Source organism: Pelophylax lessonae (genome assembly GCF_965119305.1).
Source record: "Pelophylax lessonae genome assembly, chromosome: 10".
NCBI classification, from domain to species: domain Eukaryota; kingdom Metazoa; phylum Chordata; class Amphibia; order Anura; family Ranidae; genus Pelophylax; species Pelophylax lessonae.
In genome coordinates, this window is record NC_138777.1 from 123,462,378 (window position 1) to 123,480,187 (window position 17,810).

Sequence of the window (17,810 nt, forward strand, 5' to 3'; positions counted from 1 at the left end):
TGTGAGAAGACCAAGTGGAAAGGTCTGCCTTGAGTTTTTTAATAAGGGGAGGATAATTAGCGGTATACAAAGAGCTAATGGAGGGGGTGAGTTGAGTACCCAAGTAGGGGATGGAGCCAGAGCTCCAGCTAAAAGGAAAATTGGATTGCAATGGAGAAAGTTCAGCGGGGGACAGTGAAACGTTGAGGGCGCTGGATTTAGCCATATTGACCGTAAGGCCTGATAACTTGCCAAATATCTGAAGGGTGCGGAGAAGGTTAGGTACTGAGATTAGTGGATTAGTAATAAACAATAGCATATCGTCCGCAAATAACGCGCATTTATGCTCAATATCTCCACTAGGGACTCCCCGAATGTCAGGGTTTCGACGTATTGCAATAGCCAAGGACTCAATCACAATGGCGAAGATCAATGGAGACAGGGGGCATCCTTGACGGGTGCCCCTAGCGATGGGGAATGAGTCTGAGTAGCAGCCTTGAAGACGGACCCGGGCAGATGGGGAGGAGTACAATGCCCGAAGGGTACCTGTGAAGCGGGGGCCAAACCCCCATCTCTCAAGTATATCAAATATGTACATCCAGGAGACCGAATCAAAGGCCTTCTGGAGATCTAGTGAGAGGAGGAAGCCCTTACGTTTAGGCTCCCCATCCCACGCAGACCCCAGAAGGGAAATTATATCAACAGCTCTACGGATCTGGTCCGTGCCCTGCCTACCTGGGATGAACCCGGACTGATCCTTGTGGACGTAACACGCTATAAAAGAGGACAATCTGTCTGTGAGGAGTTTTGTGAGGATTTTGACATCATTGTTAATCAGTGAAATGGGTCGGTAGTTAGAAACGTCGCTAGCGTCCTTATGGGGTTTAGGGATAACAGCTAAAAGGGCCGAGTTAAGATCACTAGGCAATGGAGCCCCAGATTTTAGGGAATTAAAAAATTTAGTGAGGTATGGGGAGAGCAAATCAGCGAAGGTCTTGTAATAGAGCGCCGGGAATCTGTCCGGGCCTGGGGCCGAGCCTAGTTTTAGTTTTTTTATAACATCTAGAACTTCCCTCTCTGTGATGGGAGCCTCCATTTCTGCCCTATGTTGGGCAGTTATCCTGGGAAGAGGAATGTCATCCAGGAATATCTGGTCAGCAGAGGATGGAGGTGAGTCTCCCCCTGCATACAAATTACGATAGAAGGAGCGGAAGGCCTCCATCACAGAGATCGGGTTCTGGGACAATGAGCCAGAGGGCAGCCTAATTTTGGGGAAAATTACAGTACGTGGCTTGGGTGTGAGTTTAAGAGCCAGACGAGATCCTATTCGATCTCGAGCCGTGTAGAATTTGGCCTTGGTCCAGCGGAGGTGTTTCTCAGCTGCCGTCGTGAGAGCTAGGTTCAAGGCGAGGCGGGCAGCATCCAGGCGGGATAATGTGTCTCTGGTGGGATTCCGTTTGTGATTGCGGCGGGCAGAAAGAAAAGAGTCCTCCAATTTTTGTACATCAGCTTGCCTTTCCCTTTTAAGTTTTGAGGCTAGTTGAATGAGCTTCCCTCTAATTACGGCTTTATGGGCCGCCCATAGTGTGGTCGCGGAAATATCCCCAACACCATTAAGGAGGAAATATTCCTTGATGTCCACCGCTATCATGGAGCAGTGAGCCGGGTTTGAAAGAAGGGCTTCGTTGAGCCTCCAGACCGAAGAACCCCGAGAGGGGGATCGGGAGGCCAAGGAGAAATGTACTATTGCATGGTCAGAAAGTGGGGTATCTCTTATACCAGCTTTCAAGGCAAGAGGGACAGCCATGGTGGGGATAAAAATATGGTCAATGCGGGCGTATGTATGGTGAGGGGCAGAAAAGTGGGTGTAATCCCTCGTTCGAGGGTTAAGCTCTCGCCAGCCATCAACAAGAGACGAGCCTAGCTACACGAAGACTGTGTTTCGAGGGTTGCTTGTACGATGGCGCTAGTGGTTTAGATTGATCAAAGGCCAGGTTCGAGTCTCCTCCCATGATAAGCGTACCGATCACCTTATCAGATAATAGTTTAGCTAGTTTAGCTAGGGCCGCAAAGAAACGAGTCTGGCCCTGATTGGGGGCATAGTAATTCAGCAGAGTATAAGGAGAGCCATTAATTTCCCCTGTCAGCAGGAGAAATCTGCCTTCCGGGTCCTTAACAATGTTACTGGGAGTAAATTTAACAGACCTGGAGAAGAAGATTCCCACCCCTTTGGTCTTAGTTTCCGAGTTGGATAAAAAGAATAGGGGATATTTCTGGTGGACAAATGAAGGATTATATGAAGCTGGGAAGTGTGTCTCTTGGAGGAATAGGATGTCTAGATGCATGGAATGATAATATTGAAACAACTTACGGCATTTAGTTGGTGAGTTGAGGCCCTGGACATTGTGTGAGGCTATTCGAAGAGTGGGATTCGTAGTGTCAGGCGGAGTCATTCATCCTGGGAAAGGGGGACGCCAATGCGGGATCCAATCTTCCCCGCGGGGGAGAGGGACCCGGGAGATGAAGCGGAGCCAGGAAGACCGAGAGACCTGTGGAGGAAAATGCAGGAAAGAAGAAGAGAAGGGGGAAAAGAAGAGAAAAGAGAGAGACAGTGACATCAGGGGAGGGAGTGGGGAAGGCAAAGTTAGTACATTCCAAAGAGAATAGTATAGAAACACCATACCTTAAAAAAATAAAAAAACCAAACAGGGTGGCAAAATGCCACTCCTAGACCAGCCACGGGATGCCAAGGCACCCGTGGGGGTCTAGGAAGAAAACATCGGAACCCCCAAAGGGGAACCAACAAGTGCTCCGGGTGAGCATGAGACAGCCGTCTCGTGGAGGCAACCAGAGCAAGTGGAGGCGCATGTGGACCGCACCGACACCCACAAATAGAGCGCGGGGAAAGACACGGGCGGGTAAGTAGAGTAAAATCCCCGTATGCCCTCCGTGCCCCCCCCCCCCCTTGAACACCAAGGCAGTCGGTAGGGGTAGACATGGTATGTCCCATCCCAAAAACAGGGTTGGGAACCATAAGGATAGTACCTATAAATTCTAAAAGGATACAAATGGAGGCTCCCTGGCCATGAACGTCAGCACAGGGAGGTTCCCAGAAGACCCCTGAGAAAATCAAGGGGTCACCAAAAAACGGTCAATATAAAATAACGCTCAACATTAAACAGTGCGATAAGTACACGGACAGATTAAGAGTCCCCATATATAAAAACAAGAAAAAGAAAAACAGTCCTCCCCATAAAGAAAAAATACCCGTGTCCCCAAACAGGGATCGGGAAAACGCAGGTAGTCCCTAAAATTTGCCAAAAAAAAGGGAGGTTGCTGTAAAAACACCCCCAGTATGAGGGGAAAAATTAAGCAGCCGATAAAAATTCAAAAATGTAAACAGTCACAAAGCAGAATGTCAGGATTCCACCACACTGGATGGAGGGAGAAACAATGAACCAGACTCCCCAGGAGGGGGGATAGGAGCGCGTCATGGAGGCCTGGACTCCTTGGATTTCTTGGATTGTTGCTTTTGCCATAAAGGGACCAGGGGACTCCCAGGGGTTGGTCGCTTGGGCGAAGAAGACTTTTGAGATGATGCAGAAGCTGGATCCTGGGATATGAGGCCCAGTCATAAAAGTAGCTTCTCCCCCTCTTGCATGGAGGAAAAGCCAAATGTCCTCTGTTGATGGGAAAAGCTCAGGCGAAAGGGGAATGACCACCAATATTTTATGCTTTTCTGGGAGAGAACGGTAAGGAGGGGCTTGAGGGTACGTCTCCATTGGATTGTGGTAGGCGAAATGTCCGCAAAAATTTGAATAGCATGTCCCAATAATGTGAGTTGGTCTGCAGAACGAGAGTGCTTCATGACTTCCTCCTTAACTGAATAAAAATGTGGCTTTACCACAATGTCCCTGGGGAGACCATCTTTTCACGGAGGTTGGAGGGATCTGTGTGCCCTGTCCAATTCCAGGCGATGGGTTGGTATGCCCGGGATGATACCTGAGATGAATGTTTGAACAGCAGCCTTCACATCTGTAATGGATTCCGGGAGGCCTCGAATCCGAAAATTATAACGTCTGGATATGTTCTCCAAGTCATCAATCTTATTGAGAGCAGTTTCCAATTGGTCTTGGAGATCATTAATTCTAGCAGAATTTTGATTCAACCGTGCGACAGTATGGTCAGTTTTAAGCTCAATGGCTTCAATGCGGGAGCCCACGTTTTGCAGATCCCCTTGTATGGTAGTGGTGATCTGGGCTGCAGTGTGTGAAAGGCCTCTAGCAAGCATTTTAGAGAAGATGGATAGAAGCCTGTGCATATCAGAAGGAATTTCAGCCCCAGGAGGGGGAACGCTGTGTAGACCTGGGCTGGAAGCAGGGCCCTCCATAGGGGACAGGAGAAGCTCCTACAGGGTCCGACCGATAAAGGATTCGGTGGAGGCAGGAGAGTAGTCAGGCAGTGGCTGGGTACTCACAGTTTGTGGGGGCTGGTGTAATGGTTGAGGGGTGCCCAGGTGATCGGAGATGTCCTCAAAATCCCCCTCCCCGCCGCCTCGTCCCGCCGGCGTGGCGGGCGCGGCCATCTTGGTGGATGAAGGCCGGAGCGATGCTGCACTAAAGGCGCTGGAAAGGTCCCTCCTGGCGGAGCCCCCCGGCATAAAAAGATGCCTGACGTCTGCCTGGAGGTGTGGGGGTCTGTCCGGATTCGATCGGTGTTGTGAGCCGATTAGCGCGGGCTGTGCAGTGTCGGTGCGGGACGGAGCTCCTTGCTCACACGTCCATGCAGGGAGCCGTCGAGCATGTGCCTCCTATTCCTAAGGGTTTTCAAGGACACAGTCTGTCCAAACACTATGCGCTGTGCCATCAAAGAAACCCACAGTATTTGAAAATTACTGTAATAGAAAAATATGCCCCACACTGGCGTGGAAGCAATCTAAGAAGATCCATATCAAAAAGGGAGACATATTAAATCTATGAGATGAAATGCTTCTGACCCCTGGGCCACAATATTGAGTGGGACATAAATTCCTATATAAATAACTGCTAAAAATATATTTTCCTTTTCTTTCTCCTCTATTCACATGGTACTGATCTCCAATTTACAGTAACCAGGTGTAATATCACCAAAACGGTCTCCAGTGGAAGGATACCATCCTTTTATACCCCTGTTTCAACAAACAAAAGAGGAAAGAAATTAAATAATAACATTTAATTCCTCCGTTGGTATATTCCTCCACTGAAAACTATATACACCATTGTATTATTTTAAATAAATTTAAAAATAATATTTTTGTAAATATTTCATATTTTAAAACATTATAGATATTATAAACATTTTGAATATTTTTAGTAATATTTTTATGTATTTTTTAGATATATTTTAATATTTAGGATGCCCTGCATTTATTTAATAATTTTTAATATAATGTTTTATTTTGATTTATTTTTAATATGAATGTATGCTAATAAACAATTTAATTATTTTAAAATATCATGCAGGAAATCCAAAAAATCAGCATAATTGTAATCCCTAAATATGTAGCCTTAGTGGTTTTTACAATATATATTTAGTACTACAAAACCCTCCTCATATTGAAACACTTGCGGTGTCAGAAACGATGTACAATTTTATATATTATTGGATAATTAGCAAAATTGTCATTGGTAACAATGGGGACAAACAAGAACCTCACGCCGCAAAGAAACTTTTGTCATTTTTATAGCCACTTTTTTCTTTTTAGATTAGGTGGTAATTGCGGTCATACGAGGTTCGTCACTTGCTGTTTGAGCCTCGGGTTGACACCGGAAGTGAAAAGATCTTGTTATATATAAAGGGCAGAGATGACGGTGCGGACTCCACTCCTATCTCCGTGGAAGCCCAATAGGGAGAAACGCTGCGTCAGAGCAAGGAGGAGCAGCACCGTCATACACTACACCACGGTCTGGACTGCAGACAGCCTTGGACTGCGACTATTGTGTACTCTACTAACTGTAAGTGCATTTACCTATAATAAAATCTTGTATTTTGGGATAATGCACTATTTTTGGCTTCCTTTCTTGTTCTTCATGTGGATACACCTTGGATGCTGAATTGAGTACTTGTGCCAGGAGTCTCTCCTCACCACTGTCAGCACAGGATAATCAGAGAATATACATTCCAAAGCTCTACATATCCATCATCTGGTAAGATGCTTGTGTGATATATATCAGGTGAAGGTGGCTCGCATAAACCATCACCTGTGGTGAATTAAGAGGCTGCATTTGGATTGATCATTGTTCATGCCCTTAATACATTTAATTTTGGTAAGAAGTAAATCTGGAAAGGTGGTGGGAATTGTCACATCCCTTGCCAATATCACTTCATCATTATTGTCACCAGTTCACACTTCTTGGACACTCACCCATTAGAAATTTGAATTGGAATTTTGGAATTTTTTGTCAACATACACTTGATTGTGGACAATTTGATTGGAATTCCGGATTTTTTTTTTCCACTGTGCACCTGATTGTGGGCAACTGATTATATATGTCACCATAATAGATTTTTGCACCTTTGTATTATTTATATTATTTGCATATATTTATGTTGATATATTTGCACATCACATCATTTTTGTAGCGCACCAAACTTTTTTCATTATCACTTTCATTTCCATTATTGGATCTTTGGTTGCAGCACAAAATATTTCTTACTAGCGCACTCTCTCACTCTTTTTCAAGACTTTTGCATATTTTAACTTTTTCTGTAAGGTGTTTATGTTATTTTTTTTTTCATCACAGTATGTACGTTAATGATTACTGGTCATTATGACACATGATATTTGAGGAAAAGGAAGATATGGTTGTACACTACCTCTGGACTTGATCTGATAATTCTTTATTTCTCCAATATCAGAGTTTAAAGTACATAGGACAGATAAACTGTTGATGCATTTCACACAACTAATGCCCAGTACACACGTACCGATTGTTGGCCGAACGATCGGCCGTCTTTTGTCCGGTGCTGTTTTGTTGGTTGAAAAGTGCTCAAGACTGCACACGAATTTTGTCGGCCAACAACAACCAACTGCAGAAGTGATGTCATGTTCTGGTCTACTTTTCACTTAAATTTTTTATTGATTAATAATCAATACATACATAAAGAAGAAAAAAAACCAACAAAACTCACAATACTCAAATAATTCATATACAAAAAAAAAAAAAAATTAACACCCCTAAACTTCCAGGTCTATTCCATCCCCTTATAAGCTCTTATATGCATCTAACGACCTAAAGTGGATCCATGGTTCCCATAGTTTTTTAAACCCTCTTGTATTCTCCCTAGCTACCGCTACTAATTCCTCTAAGTCATAAATTGAATTCACCGCTCCCACCCATTCCTTCAAAATAGGTATTCTAGTCGACTTCCAATATTTAGGAATAATAGATTTCGCAGCATTCAACATATGCCTTACAAACGACTTTTTATTCTCACTAAGTGGCCGACCTGTTATATTCAAAAGGCAACATTCAGGGGTAAGATCGACCGGAATATTAATTATTAATTGGATCTGCCTCGACACTTCTTTCCAAAATTTTTGTATGTTAATACAGCTCCACCATATATGTACCATTGTGCCCCGATCCTCGCCACATCTCCAACACAAATCTGATATTTCCGGAAACCACGCATGTAGCTTAACAGGTGTATAATACCACATTGTCAAAATGTTCTATGCCGTCTCTTGTATATTTGAACTTATCGAGCATTGGTGCGCCATGGTACAAGCATTAGACCACTGGGTGTCAGAGAATGAGGTTTTTAATGCTAATTCCCACTCCACCTTATATTTAGAGCCTAGATCCAAAACCTGCGTTTGTATCCGATCGTACATTTTTTATGTTAATTTCTCGACCGGCTTACCCTCAAAACACATGACCTCAAATTGTGTCAATTGTCTTGAAATATATGACCGATTGATCGGGCTCCCAACATAGCTATGAAGTCTAAAATATTGCCAGTATGTAAACTGGTTTCCAACTACCTGCGTTCGCAGCTGGGTGTAAGGCCTAAGTCTTCCTGCCTCCATACAGTGAAATATCGTCAAGGGCACTGTCGATTCTCCACCTCCCGTTTCTATCACCTTCTTATTTTGTGCCCAGTCCATCTTGCCTTCCAAGGGGGTCAATGGACCCGGGACGGAAACAAAATCCCTATGCTTAACCACCTTATGAAATATCTCTAATGTGGGTCCGATGGTTGGATGTATTCTAACTTCCATTGGAAGTAATTTATATGGGATCCATGTTAAAAATCTTAATGGTAATGTAGATTACAAGCTTTCCATATTCACCCAATCTTTACATTTAGAGTGACAATTCCAATCAACGACCCTTACAAGATGTGTAGCATAGTGATAATGCAGAAAATTTGGTAAATTTATACCTCCCGCCTCTTTAGGTCTGGATAATATCTGAAGGCTTATTCTCGGCTTTTTATCCGCCCATATAAATTTCCCTATAATGGAATTCAAGGATAGAAAAAACCCCTAGGTAGTCTAATGGGCAGACACCATAAGAGATACAGTACCTTTGGGAGGACCGTCATCTTTACGGCCGCTGCGCACCCAAACCACGAGAGCGGTTTTGCCCTCCAGTTTTTAAGATCCCCCTTCAATTTTTTTAATAGCGGAAGAAAATTTTGTGTATAAATACCTGCCATATCCCCCGGTAGTATAATTCCCAAGTATTTTAAATGGGATGCCACCCACCTAAATGGACAATTTATTTGGGTCTGCTGTAGTGATGTTTTGTTTAAAGAGATATTAAGCACCTCCGATTTATGAATATTAATTTTAAAATTAGACAGATAGCTAAACGTCTCAAACTCTTTCATTAAATTTGGTATTGTAACCAGGGACTGTGTCAAGGCAAAAAGGAGGTCGTCCGCATATGACACAAGCTTGTAACTTTGCCCTTTTATATTAATGCCATTGATAGAGGGATTCTTATTAATCGTTCGCAAAAAAGGCTCCAAAGTAAGGATAAATAAAATAGGTGAAAGCGGACACCCCTGCCTAGTGCCATTATTAATTTTAACAGGATCCGACAATATTCCATTAACTTTCAGTCTCGCAGTTGGGGATTGGTAAAGCACCTCAATCAATGCCAATATGTTGGATTGAAGTCCAATATGTCTACAAACCGAGAACATAAAATCCCATGATATCCTATCGAAGGCCTTCTCCGCATCAGTTGATAGGAGAAGACCTTCTTCGCAACCTCTTTTAAGCTCATGAATAAAAGTCATTGCTTTTATAATATTATCCCTTGTCTCCCCTCCCAGTGTGAACCCAACCTGTTCCGGACCAATAAGTTTGGGCAAATAATGCCCCAATCTCATGGCCAGAATTTTCGCTAATAACTTAATATCCGAATTCATTAATGATATTGGTCTATAATTTAAACAGTCAACAGCGTCCTTTCCGGGTTTGTGAAGTACAGTAATATAAGCCAGGTTAAATAAGGGTGGTGCTTTTTGAGAATTTTGTAGGGAATTCAATGCTTTTAACATATGCGTTGTCAAAAGTGGAGCAAATGTTTTATAATAAATTCCTGAAAAGCCGTCCAGGCCTAGGCTCTTTCCAGGTTTAAGAGACTCAATTGCATTTTTAAGTTCCCCAATATCAATTGGTTGATCCAATGCGGAGATTTCCTGGGCAGACAATTTAGGCATTCCACTGCTTTCCAAATATTGCTGCATTATCTCAATCCTATCACCCTCTAAATAAGGTGGTTTATGTGATGGAGGGATATTATACAACTTAGAATAGAAGCGGTGGAACTCAGAAGCTATCTGCTCAGTCCTAACCACCAACTTATCCTCCGCTGTTCTAATTTGATTAATCTGCGTGGTTAATCTCGCATCTTTTAATACTCTTGCTAGGTACTTATTATTTTTATTCCCATGCTCGTAAAAAAAACTCTGTTTAGATAACAAAACCCATTTAATATTCAAATCCAATTTGGCCTGCAATTCCTTTCTTGCATTTAAAAGGTCTGTGGCTGATTGCACCACCACAGACCTTTTATGTTGTTGTTCCAATTTGTGAATTTTTTCCACCAGTCTTGTAATCTCTCTATCCCTTTCTACTTTTCGTGTGTTTTTTCTTCACTGAGCATGCCCAGTCTTGATCATCACATTTTTTTCGGCCGAAATCTGTACTGACTGACGAACAATCGGCCGTTCTTTGTTGGCCAACAAAAATTTTAGAGCCTGCACACTAGATTTTGTTCGGCCAAAAAGTCGCAGTCGGTTGTCGGAAGCATCATACCGACAATCGGCCAATCGGACGTTGGCCGAATATTTACGGCCGACAATCGGTACGTGTGTACGGGCCTTAAGTGCTTAATCGTAATAATATGATTAAGCACTTACTTGTGTGAAACATATAAACAGCTTATCTGTCCTGTGTGCTATATACTCTAAGATTGCAGAAATAAATGATTATCATATCAAGCCAGTGGCCATATCTTCCTTTTCCTCAAGTATATACAGTAGTGAACCGGGGTAAGCACCTACACAGGACTGCAGCACAGTACACTCACCTGAGAGGTAAAGTACATATCTTGTGGTTGTTTTTATTTTTTTAGAAAAATAAGGCAAAAAATAGTTGTGGCTTACTCCTAACTTATAGGCCCTCTAAATCTTTCAAGTTGCTATGCAGGAAAAAAAAAATAGCACCATGATATGATATCAATGTACAAATACTGTACTGGTGACCCTAGCATAAGGAACAAACTATTCAGAGAAAGGAGATACAATAAGACACGTGGCCACTCACTAAAACTAGAGGAAAGGCGGTTTAACCTTAAAATGCGTAAGGGGTTCTTCACTGTAAGAGCGATAAGGATGTGGAATTCTCTTCCACAAGCAGTCGTATCAGCAGGGAGCATTGATAGTTTCAAAAAACTGTTAGATGGGCACCTTAGAGACCACAGAAACCAGAAAGCAAGCTACTCACTAGGGGGGGAACCTCTGGGTGAGTCTAGGATGGAAAAGGACTTGGGGGTACTGGTAGACAACAAGCTTGGCAGTGGCATGCAATGCCAAGCCGCCGCAAGCAAAGCCAACAGATTACTGGGATGTATAAAAAAGGGGATTCACTCCAGAAATAAAGAGATTATTCTCCCACTCTACAAGACTCTGGTCCGACCACATCTGAAGTATGCTGTCCAGTTCTGGGCACCGGTCCTCAGGAAGGATGTGCTGGAATTGGAGATTCAGAGAAGGGCAACAAAAATAATTAGGGGAATGGAGGACATCAGCTATGAGGAAAGACTACAAGCACTGAACCTTTTCTCTCTGGAGAAAAGACGATTGAGGGGGGATATGATATCAATGTACAAATACTGTACTGGTGACCCGAGCATAAGGAACAAACTATTCAGAGAAAGGAGATACAATAAGACACGTGGCCACTCACTAAAACTAGAGGAAAGGCGGTTTAACCTTAAAGTGCGTAAGGGGTTCTTCACTGTAAGAGCAGTAAGGATGTGGAATTCTCTTCCACAAGCAGTCGTATCAGCAGGGAGCATCGATAATTTCAAAAAACTATTAGATGGACACCTTAAAGACCACAACATACAGGGGTATACAATGTACGGTTAAAAGCAAACACACACACGCATCATAGGTTGAACTGGATGGACTGATGTCTTTTTTCAACCTTACTAACTATGTAACTATGTAACTATGTAACAACATACAGGGTTATACAATGTACGGTTAAAAGTAAACACACACACATCATAGGTTGAACTGGATGGACTGATGTCTTTTTTCAACCTCACCAACTATGTAACTATGTAACCATTTTAAATGAAACACAGTGAAAAGGCAAAAAAAAAAGCTGAGCGTGTTAAAAAAAAATCCAAAAATAAATACCTAAAGAACTATATAAAATGTTTCTATTTTCCTTGTCTTTTTATTGTCTATTTCGCTATTTCTAAAGTTTTCCTAAACAAATGATTAGGTGAGTGTGCCATGGCCATGTAGAAGAAAGATCATGTGGTGCTTCAATTCCAGCTCTCCTGGCTCATTCGATCAGGATACAGGTGGTGTTTCAGGGGTGATTGCAACTAAATTTTCAATGTTTAATAAGAGGATGGCCTCCTCCACCCTGCTCAGAGCAACAAAATCCCGGGATAGAGTGCTACATTCATTCTTCCCAGAAGGTGGGAAAGAAAAGGAAGCCAGCCAACATGGCAGCTGCAGAACACACCAAAAAGAAGTTCTCCTCCAGCAGCCAGCATGCAATGACAAGGTAGGAGGCAACAGCTCTAGCAAATCTTTGGCATTCCTACGCTCCTGATCCCTTCCCTCTGAACTAGATGATATTGAGCAGGACTGGAACATCAGGGCATACATATGATCTCTACCAACTAAAGCAGACTTAGGAAGCATGGTAGGCAAAGTGGAAAGCAGACAAGAAATAGACAGCTCTAATGTTGAACCTACGCAGCAGGGACATGGGATGGGTAAGTCACTAGAAACTCAACAAAATTACTTTCTGCACTCTTCAACTCAGTTAAAGGTAGGACTCTGCAGCAGGATCATAAGATAGAAATGCTTCTTTCACAATTGAATGATGATGAAAAGAGGAACAGATTCTCCTAAGCTCTGTTCTTTTTTTGTTTGTATGCTGTTATATTGGTGGGGCGGTTATGATGGGACTAATCATAAGGTACAACATTTTTGGACCATGTCTTGGATATGTTATCTAAATTTAACCACCTCAAGTACGAACAGTTTCACCCCTTTCTAGTCCAGGCCAAATTTCAGCTTGCAGCACTGTTACACTTTGAATGCCAATTACTCGCATTGGTATGGCACTATGCCTCATGCCACAGCACTGAACTCAAATTCAATTTTTATCATTATTTTAAGACAGATAGAGCTTTCGTTTGGTGGTATTTAATCACCACAAGGGATTTAATTTTTGCTATATAAATTAAAAAATAATAAAAATTATAAAAAGAGTTTTCCTTAGTTTTTATATACAATTTTGCAAATAAATAATTTTTCTTCATTAATATAGGCCAAAATGTATTCTGTTACCTTTTTTGGTTAAAAAAAAAAATAACCCAAAATCAGTGTGTATTATTTGGTCTTTGTGAAAGTTATAGAGTCTACAAACTATGGTGTATATACTGTATATTTGAAAATTGATCAATCCTGAATATAATTCCTCAAGGCCCTAAAATGCCAGGACAGTACAATTAGCCCCCAAATTACCCCGTTTTGTAAAGTAGATAGTCTGAGGTAATTAGTAAAAGGCTTCATAAGTTTTTTGAAGTTGTAATTTTTTGTCAACATTTTTGTCAATTATTAAAGTAAATAAATATTGAAGTGGGAGTTTTCATTTTAACAAGTTATTTCTCACACACAGCATAGGAATACCTAAAATGACACCTCAAAACACATTCCGCTACTCCTCCCGAGTATAGCGATACCACATGTGTGAGACATTTCCACAGCCTAGCCACATCTAATAAGCACCTTCAGGTGATCAAGGGGCATAAATTACACATCTAATTTCTTGATTACCTACTGATAGGTGGCTGCCTCCATAGCATTATGTTCAGTGATCAGAAAGTACAGGGGCTTGAACAAAGGGTATACCAAAGAGTACAGTACAACAGGGAGAAAGAGCTGCTCCATGTGATAAGTGAAAGCTCGTAGACAAAGGTGTGCAGGTCCAGTCTGTGGTCCAGTGAATACATCCAATAAGAAACTAATGACTGCACTTACAAATGCTAAGAGGTCTTTAATGCAATAAAATCATCCAACAAACAAAATCAAAGAGAGTTCATGACACTTCTCGGAAGAGCATGGTTGACATGTTTTGCGAATCGAATCACTTAATCATAAGTGATCATAATCATAAGCAATTCGATTTGCAAAACATGGCAACCATGCTCTTCCGACAAGTGTCATGAACTCTCTTTGATTTTGTTGGATGATTTTATTGCATTAAAGATCTCGTAGCATTTGGAAGTGTGGTCATTTGTTTCTTTTTTGGATATACCAAAGAGTACCTGTGGTTTTAGTATTGTAGTTGTTCACAGGGGATGGGTGGCACCAGTGTTTCGCAGGAACATAGTAAGTGCAGATGGGTCAGTATTCATGCCAGGGTAGAGATGTGGTGAAAGGATTGGTCCAGGCAAAAACATTCGATTTAGGGCCTTGGTCAGGTAAGACTGGGGTGGAGGCTTCTTCTCACCTAAAGCTCTTTGAAGCCTCTGGTCCCCAGACCCTGATCCAGGAATTACAAGCCTGAAGAAAACCAAAAACTGTGCTTTATCCACTAGGAAACACTACTCTGGAGCCCCTCACATATGTAGGCCCCCGTGTTGTTCTGAATTCCACTACTACAGTGGCAGAGCAAAAGATCAGTCCAGAGGACAGCCAAAAAACACCCTTGATTAACAGGCTGAGGTCAGTTCAGGAACACGGCAGAAACATGGTGGATAAATCATTGAGGCGGCAGGCTGAGGCATAGTGGCATGAACAGGCCAGGGTCAGTTCAGTTGGCATGCAAATGGGTCCAGGTAGAAACATGGCAGAGAAATGGTAGGTAATAAAAAAAAAAATCATCACCATACTTTCACCAACATTAAAGTGTGGTAGCAATGAAAGCACTGGCTTTCTTCCACAGTAATGGAAGCATTTAGATTCTGAAGATCAGCAGAAGACAATTTAGGTAGATGTACATCAGCAAGGAACGAGTCAAATGCCCCTTGATTAAGGGGGGGGGGGGTGGTGGGCTGAGGTCAAACAATTGTAAAGTTTTCTATGGAACTCACCAAAGACCTGTACCATAAATTGGGGACAATGTCTAGGTGTACTATCAGATTGCAGCAGAAAAGTAATGGAAAGGGTGGGGGTGAGTTCAGATACTAGCATTCTATGGGGTTTGTTGGAAAATCCATAACATTTTTGTTTCGCCCAGAGGAAGGACTTAGCAATACCTGACATAGCTAGAGATTTGAGTTGGTTACGTAAAGCGGTTACTGTGCGCAGGCGGCCGACCAGCAGATCTTAGTTTAGCTACCAAGGAATTTTTTCGAGCGGTTGTATAGAACACAGAACCCTCATTTAGCTGGAAAAATTCAGGCAGAGTCTGGGAGAGTGTTTCTTTGGTCACTTTCTGGTTGATCAGCAACTAAGTCGCCACTGGCATTTCTTAGGAAAGGCGGTGGTCAGGGAAAGATCCAGAAGGATGGGGGCATGGCCAAACCTGGTTATTTAGCCGCACTCAGGTGCCACTACTGTACATTGGTCAGAAGGAGGGCAAAAACAAAAAATAGTCTAACATAAAATACATTTTATGAGGTGGGGAATAAAGAGAAAACGGCCTACTGGTAGGGTGTTTAATTTTCCAGGAGTCAAAGAGGTGATGTGATTGTAGCAGTGCATGAAAGGAGGCAGTTATGGATTGAGATGAGGAGGACAGGTTTGATTGAAATAGGAACCTTCTGTTACATGTGGGAGAAAAAAAACAACATTAAACTCACCACCTACAATTGTAAAAGGTTGAGCAAAACGCTGTAAAATTTCAAAACCACCAGTAAGTAATTTTTATCTGACCAGTGTTAGGCATAAATATTCATCAGCATGAAAGAGGTGGACAGGTAGTCACAGGTCAGGATCACATACCGACCATGGGGGTCTAGATGGGATGACTTAATCCAGAGAGGGTAAGACTGCCTAACCAGTATCCCAACCCCAGCCTTGCCAGATGAGTCAGATGGCACATATGAAAGAGGAAAAATGCTTTGTTTCAAATTTAAATGAGCCCCAGGTTGGAAATGTGTCTCCTGACCTAAAATCCTTTGTGTGGACTTCTGATAGATGACATAAGAATTATACAGGGCCAGATGAAAAAGGTATATGGATACTTTTTTATACCAGTGAATTGATCTTCTGGGTGCTAAGTAGGGCTGTAAGATCTGATCAGTTAAATTCACTGCCCCCATGGACTTGTTGTAATCATGTATGCACTGGGGTTTTTGCATAGGACTATGCTTTTGAATTCCAATAAACTGTTTTTGCCGGCATGACACAAAACATTTTAGTTATGTACTTTGTATTATTCCGGCTGGCAGGGAGGGGGCCCCTAGCACAGGGAAAGGTGTCATTGTGCCCAGTCTGATAACTCTGCAGTGACAACTCTGAATGTTTTTAAATCTCTGCTAAGGTGGATTGGATTTTAAATTCATTAACTGTTTTAAAGTCAACGTTTAATGGCGACACCGTACCTCTGAATGACATTATATGAGACTGGAGCCTGGACTAAATGGATGTTTTTGCCTTTAATTACAAGCTTACCTGTCCCATTCCACCTCCCACGGATTCCTATTGACACATCACAATGATGACATACCAAACTGGCCAATAAGGGTGTTATGGAGAAAAAGGCAAACAGATACTACCAAGAAGTATGAAGCTTTGTAGAGTTGAACATTCTGTGATTCTGGAGTAGTGGGGAGGATTTACAGATTTCCAAAGTATTTCAACCTCATGTAGGCAGCAGTGTAACCTGGTTGTTTATTTCTACAATTCCTGTGTTCTTAATAGACTTCAGGAAAAAGATTTTATTATCCAGAGACCTTCTCCAACTGTTGGAAGTATGGTAATGGTGATGTAAATTTCCACCATATGTTTGGGTCCTGCCCCAAGCTGCGTGCTTTTTGGACAGAGGTTACCCAGTTCATAACCGCCTTAACTACAATTCCAATCCCCCAGACCATGTCGGTCTGCTTGCTGGGCCTAGTGAGCACTTTAGCTCACCTCCAAGCAACCAAGACCCTCATAGGCTTGCTATTATTTTATGCAAGGAAAACAATAGTTTTAAAATAGAAACAAATTAAGAAGACCTCCTTAAACTTTTGGAAGGCCTTGGTCAACCCTATTATTCCACTATATAAAGCAACGTACCATTCCGTGGATGTTCAGCCAAATTTGACAAAGTGTGGAATATATGGCTGGAATCCCCCACTACTAATGCCACTCAATAGCTGAAATAAATCAAGTGGCTATTGGTTGCTACTTTCTGGGCCGAGATACATAAGCCTTATTTGATTCCTCTTCCATTAATTGAACTAAGATTCTTAGGCCTAGTACACATATCTATTTTTTATTAATCATCCTATGATTGGTATTTGTCACATATGCTATGCATTATTGATGTATTGCTTGATCTGTGGAACCAGACAGTGCAAACGATTTTAGAGTCATGCTATTGTATTTTTTGAGCTGGGATATGCCCAGATGCTCTGTATTGTAAACCGTTTCTTCCTCTAGAAATACCAATAAAAATAATTTACGAAAAAACCCCTCTCGAGTCTGTCCACCAGACACAGCAGATGACTGATAACAATAACCACCTGCTGCCAGTGTCATGTGATCCCTGTGACCAATCACAGCAGACCCCATGACAGTTGTAAACAATGAATGGCTTCCTTTCATACCATTAATTCTATACAATTGTGTTGCTAGCTGTGATTGGTTACATTTATTTGTACCATGTGATTAGTAGTGACCAGGTCTACACAATGTCATGTAAAAAACATTTGCTTATAGCAGTAAAATTCACTGCTATAAGCAATCATAGTATGTAAAAAAAAAAAAAAAAAGGAAAAATTGTGATCAACTTCCTAGAGTGGTAAAGTGTTACTAGTGTTACTATGGTAACCATGTATTGCTCTGGTCACAGTATTTTCCAAAAAAAAAAATAAATAAATAAATAAAAGAAAAAATATATTTTTTTTTAAACTTGGGAAAAA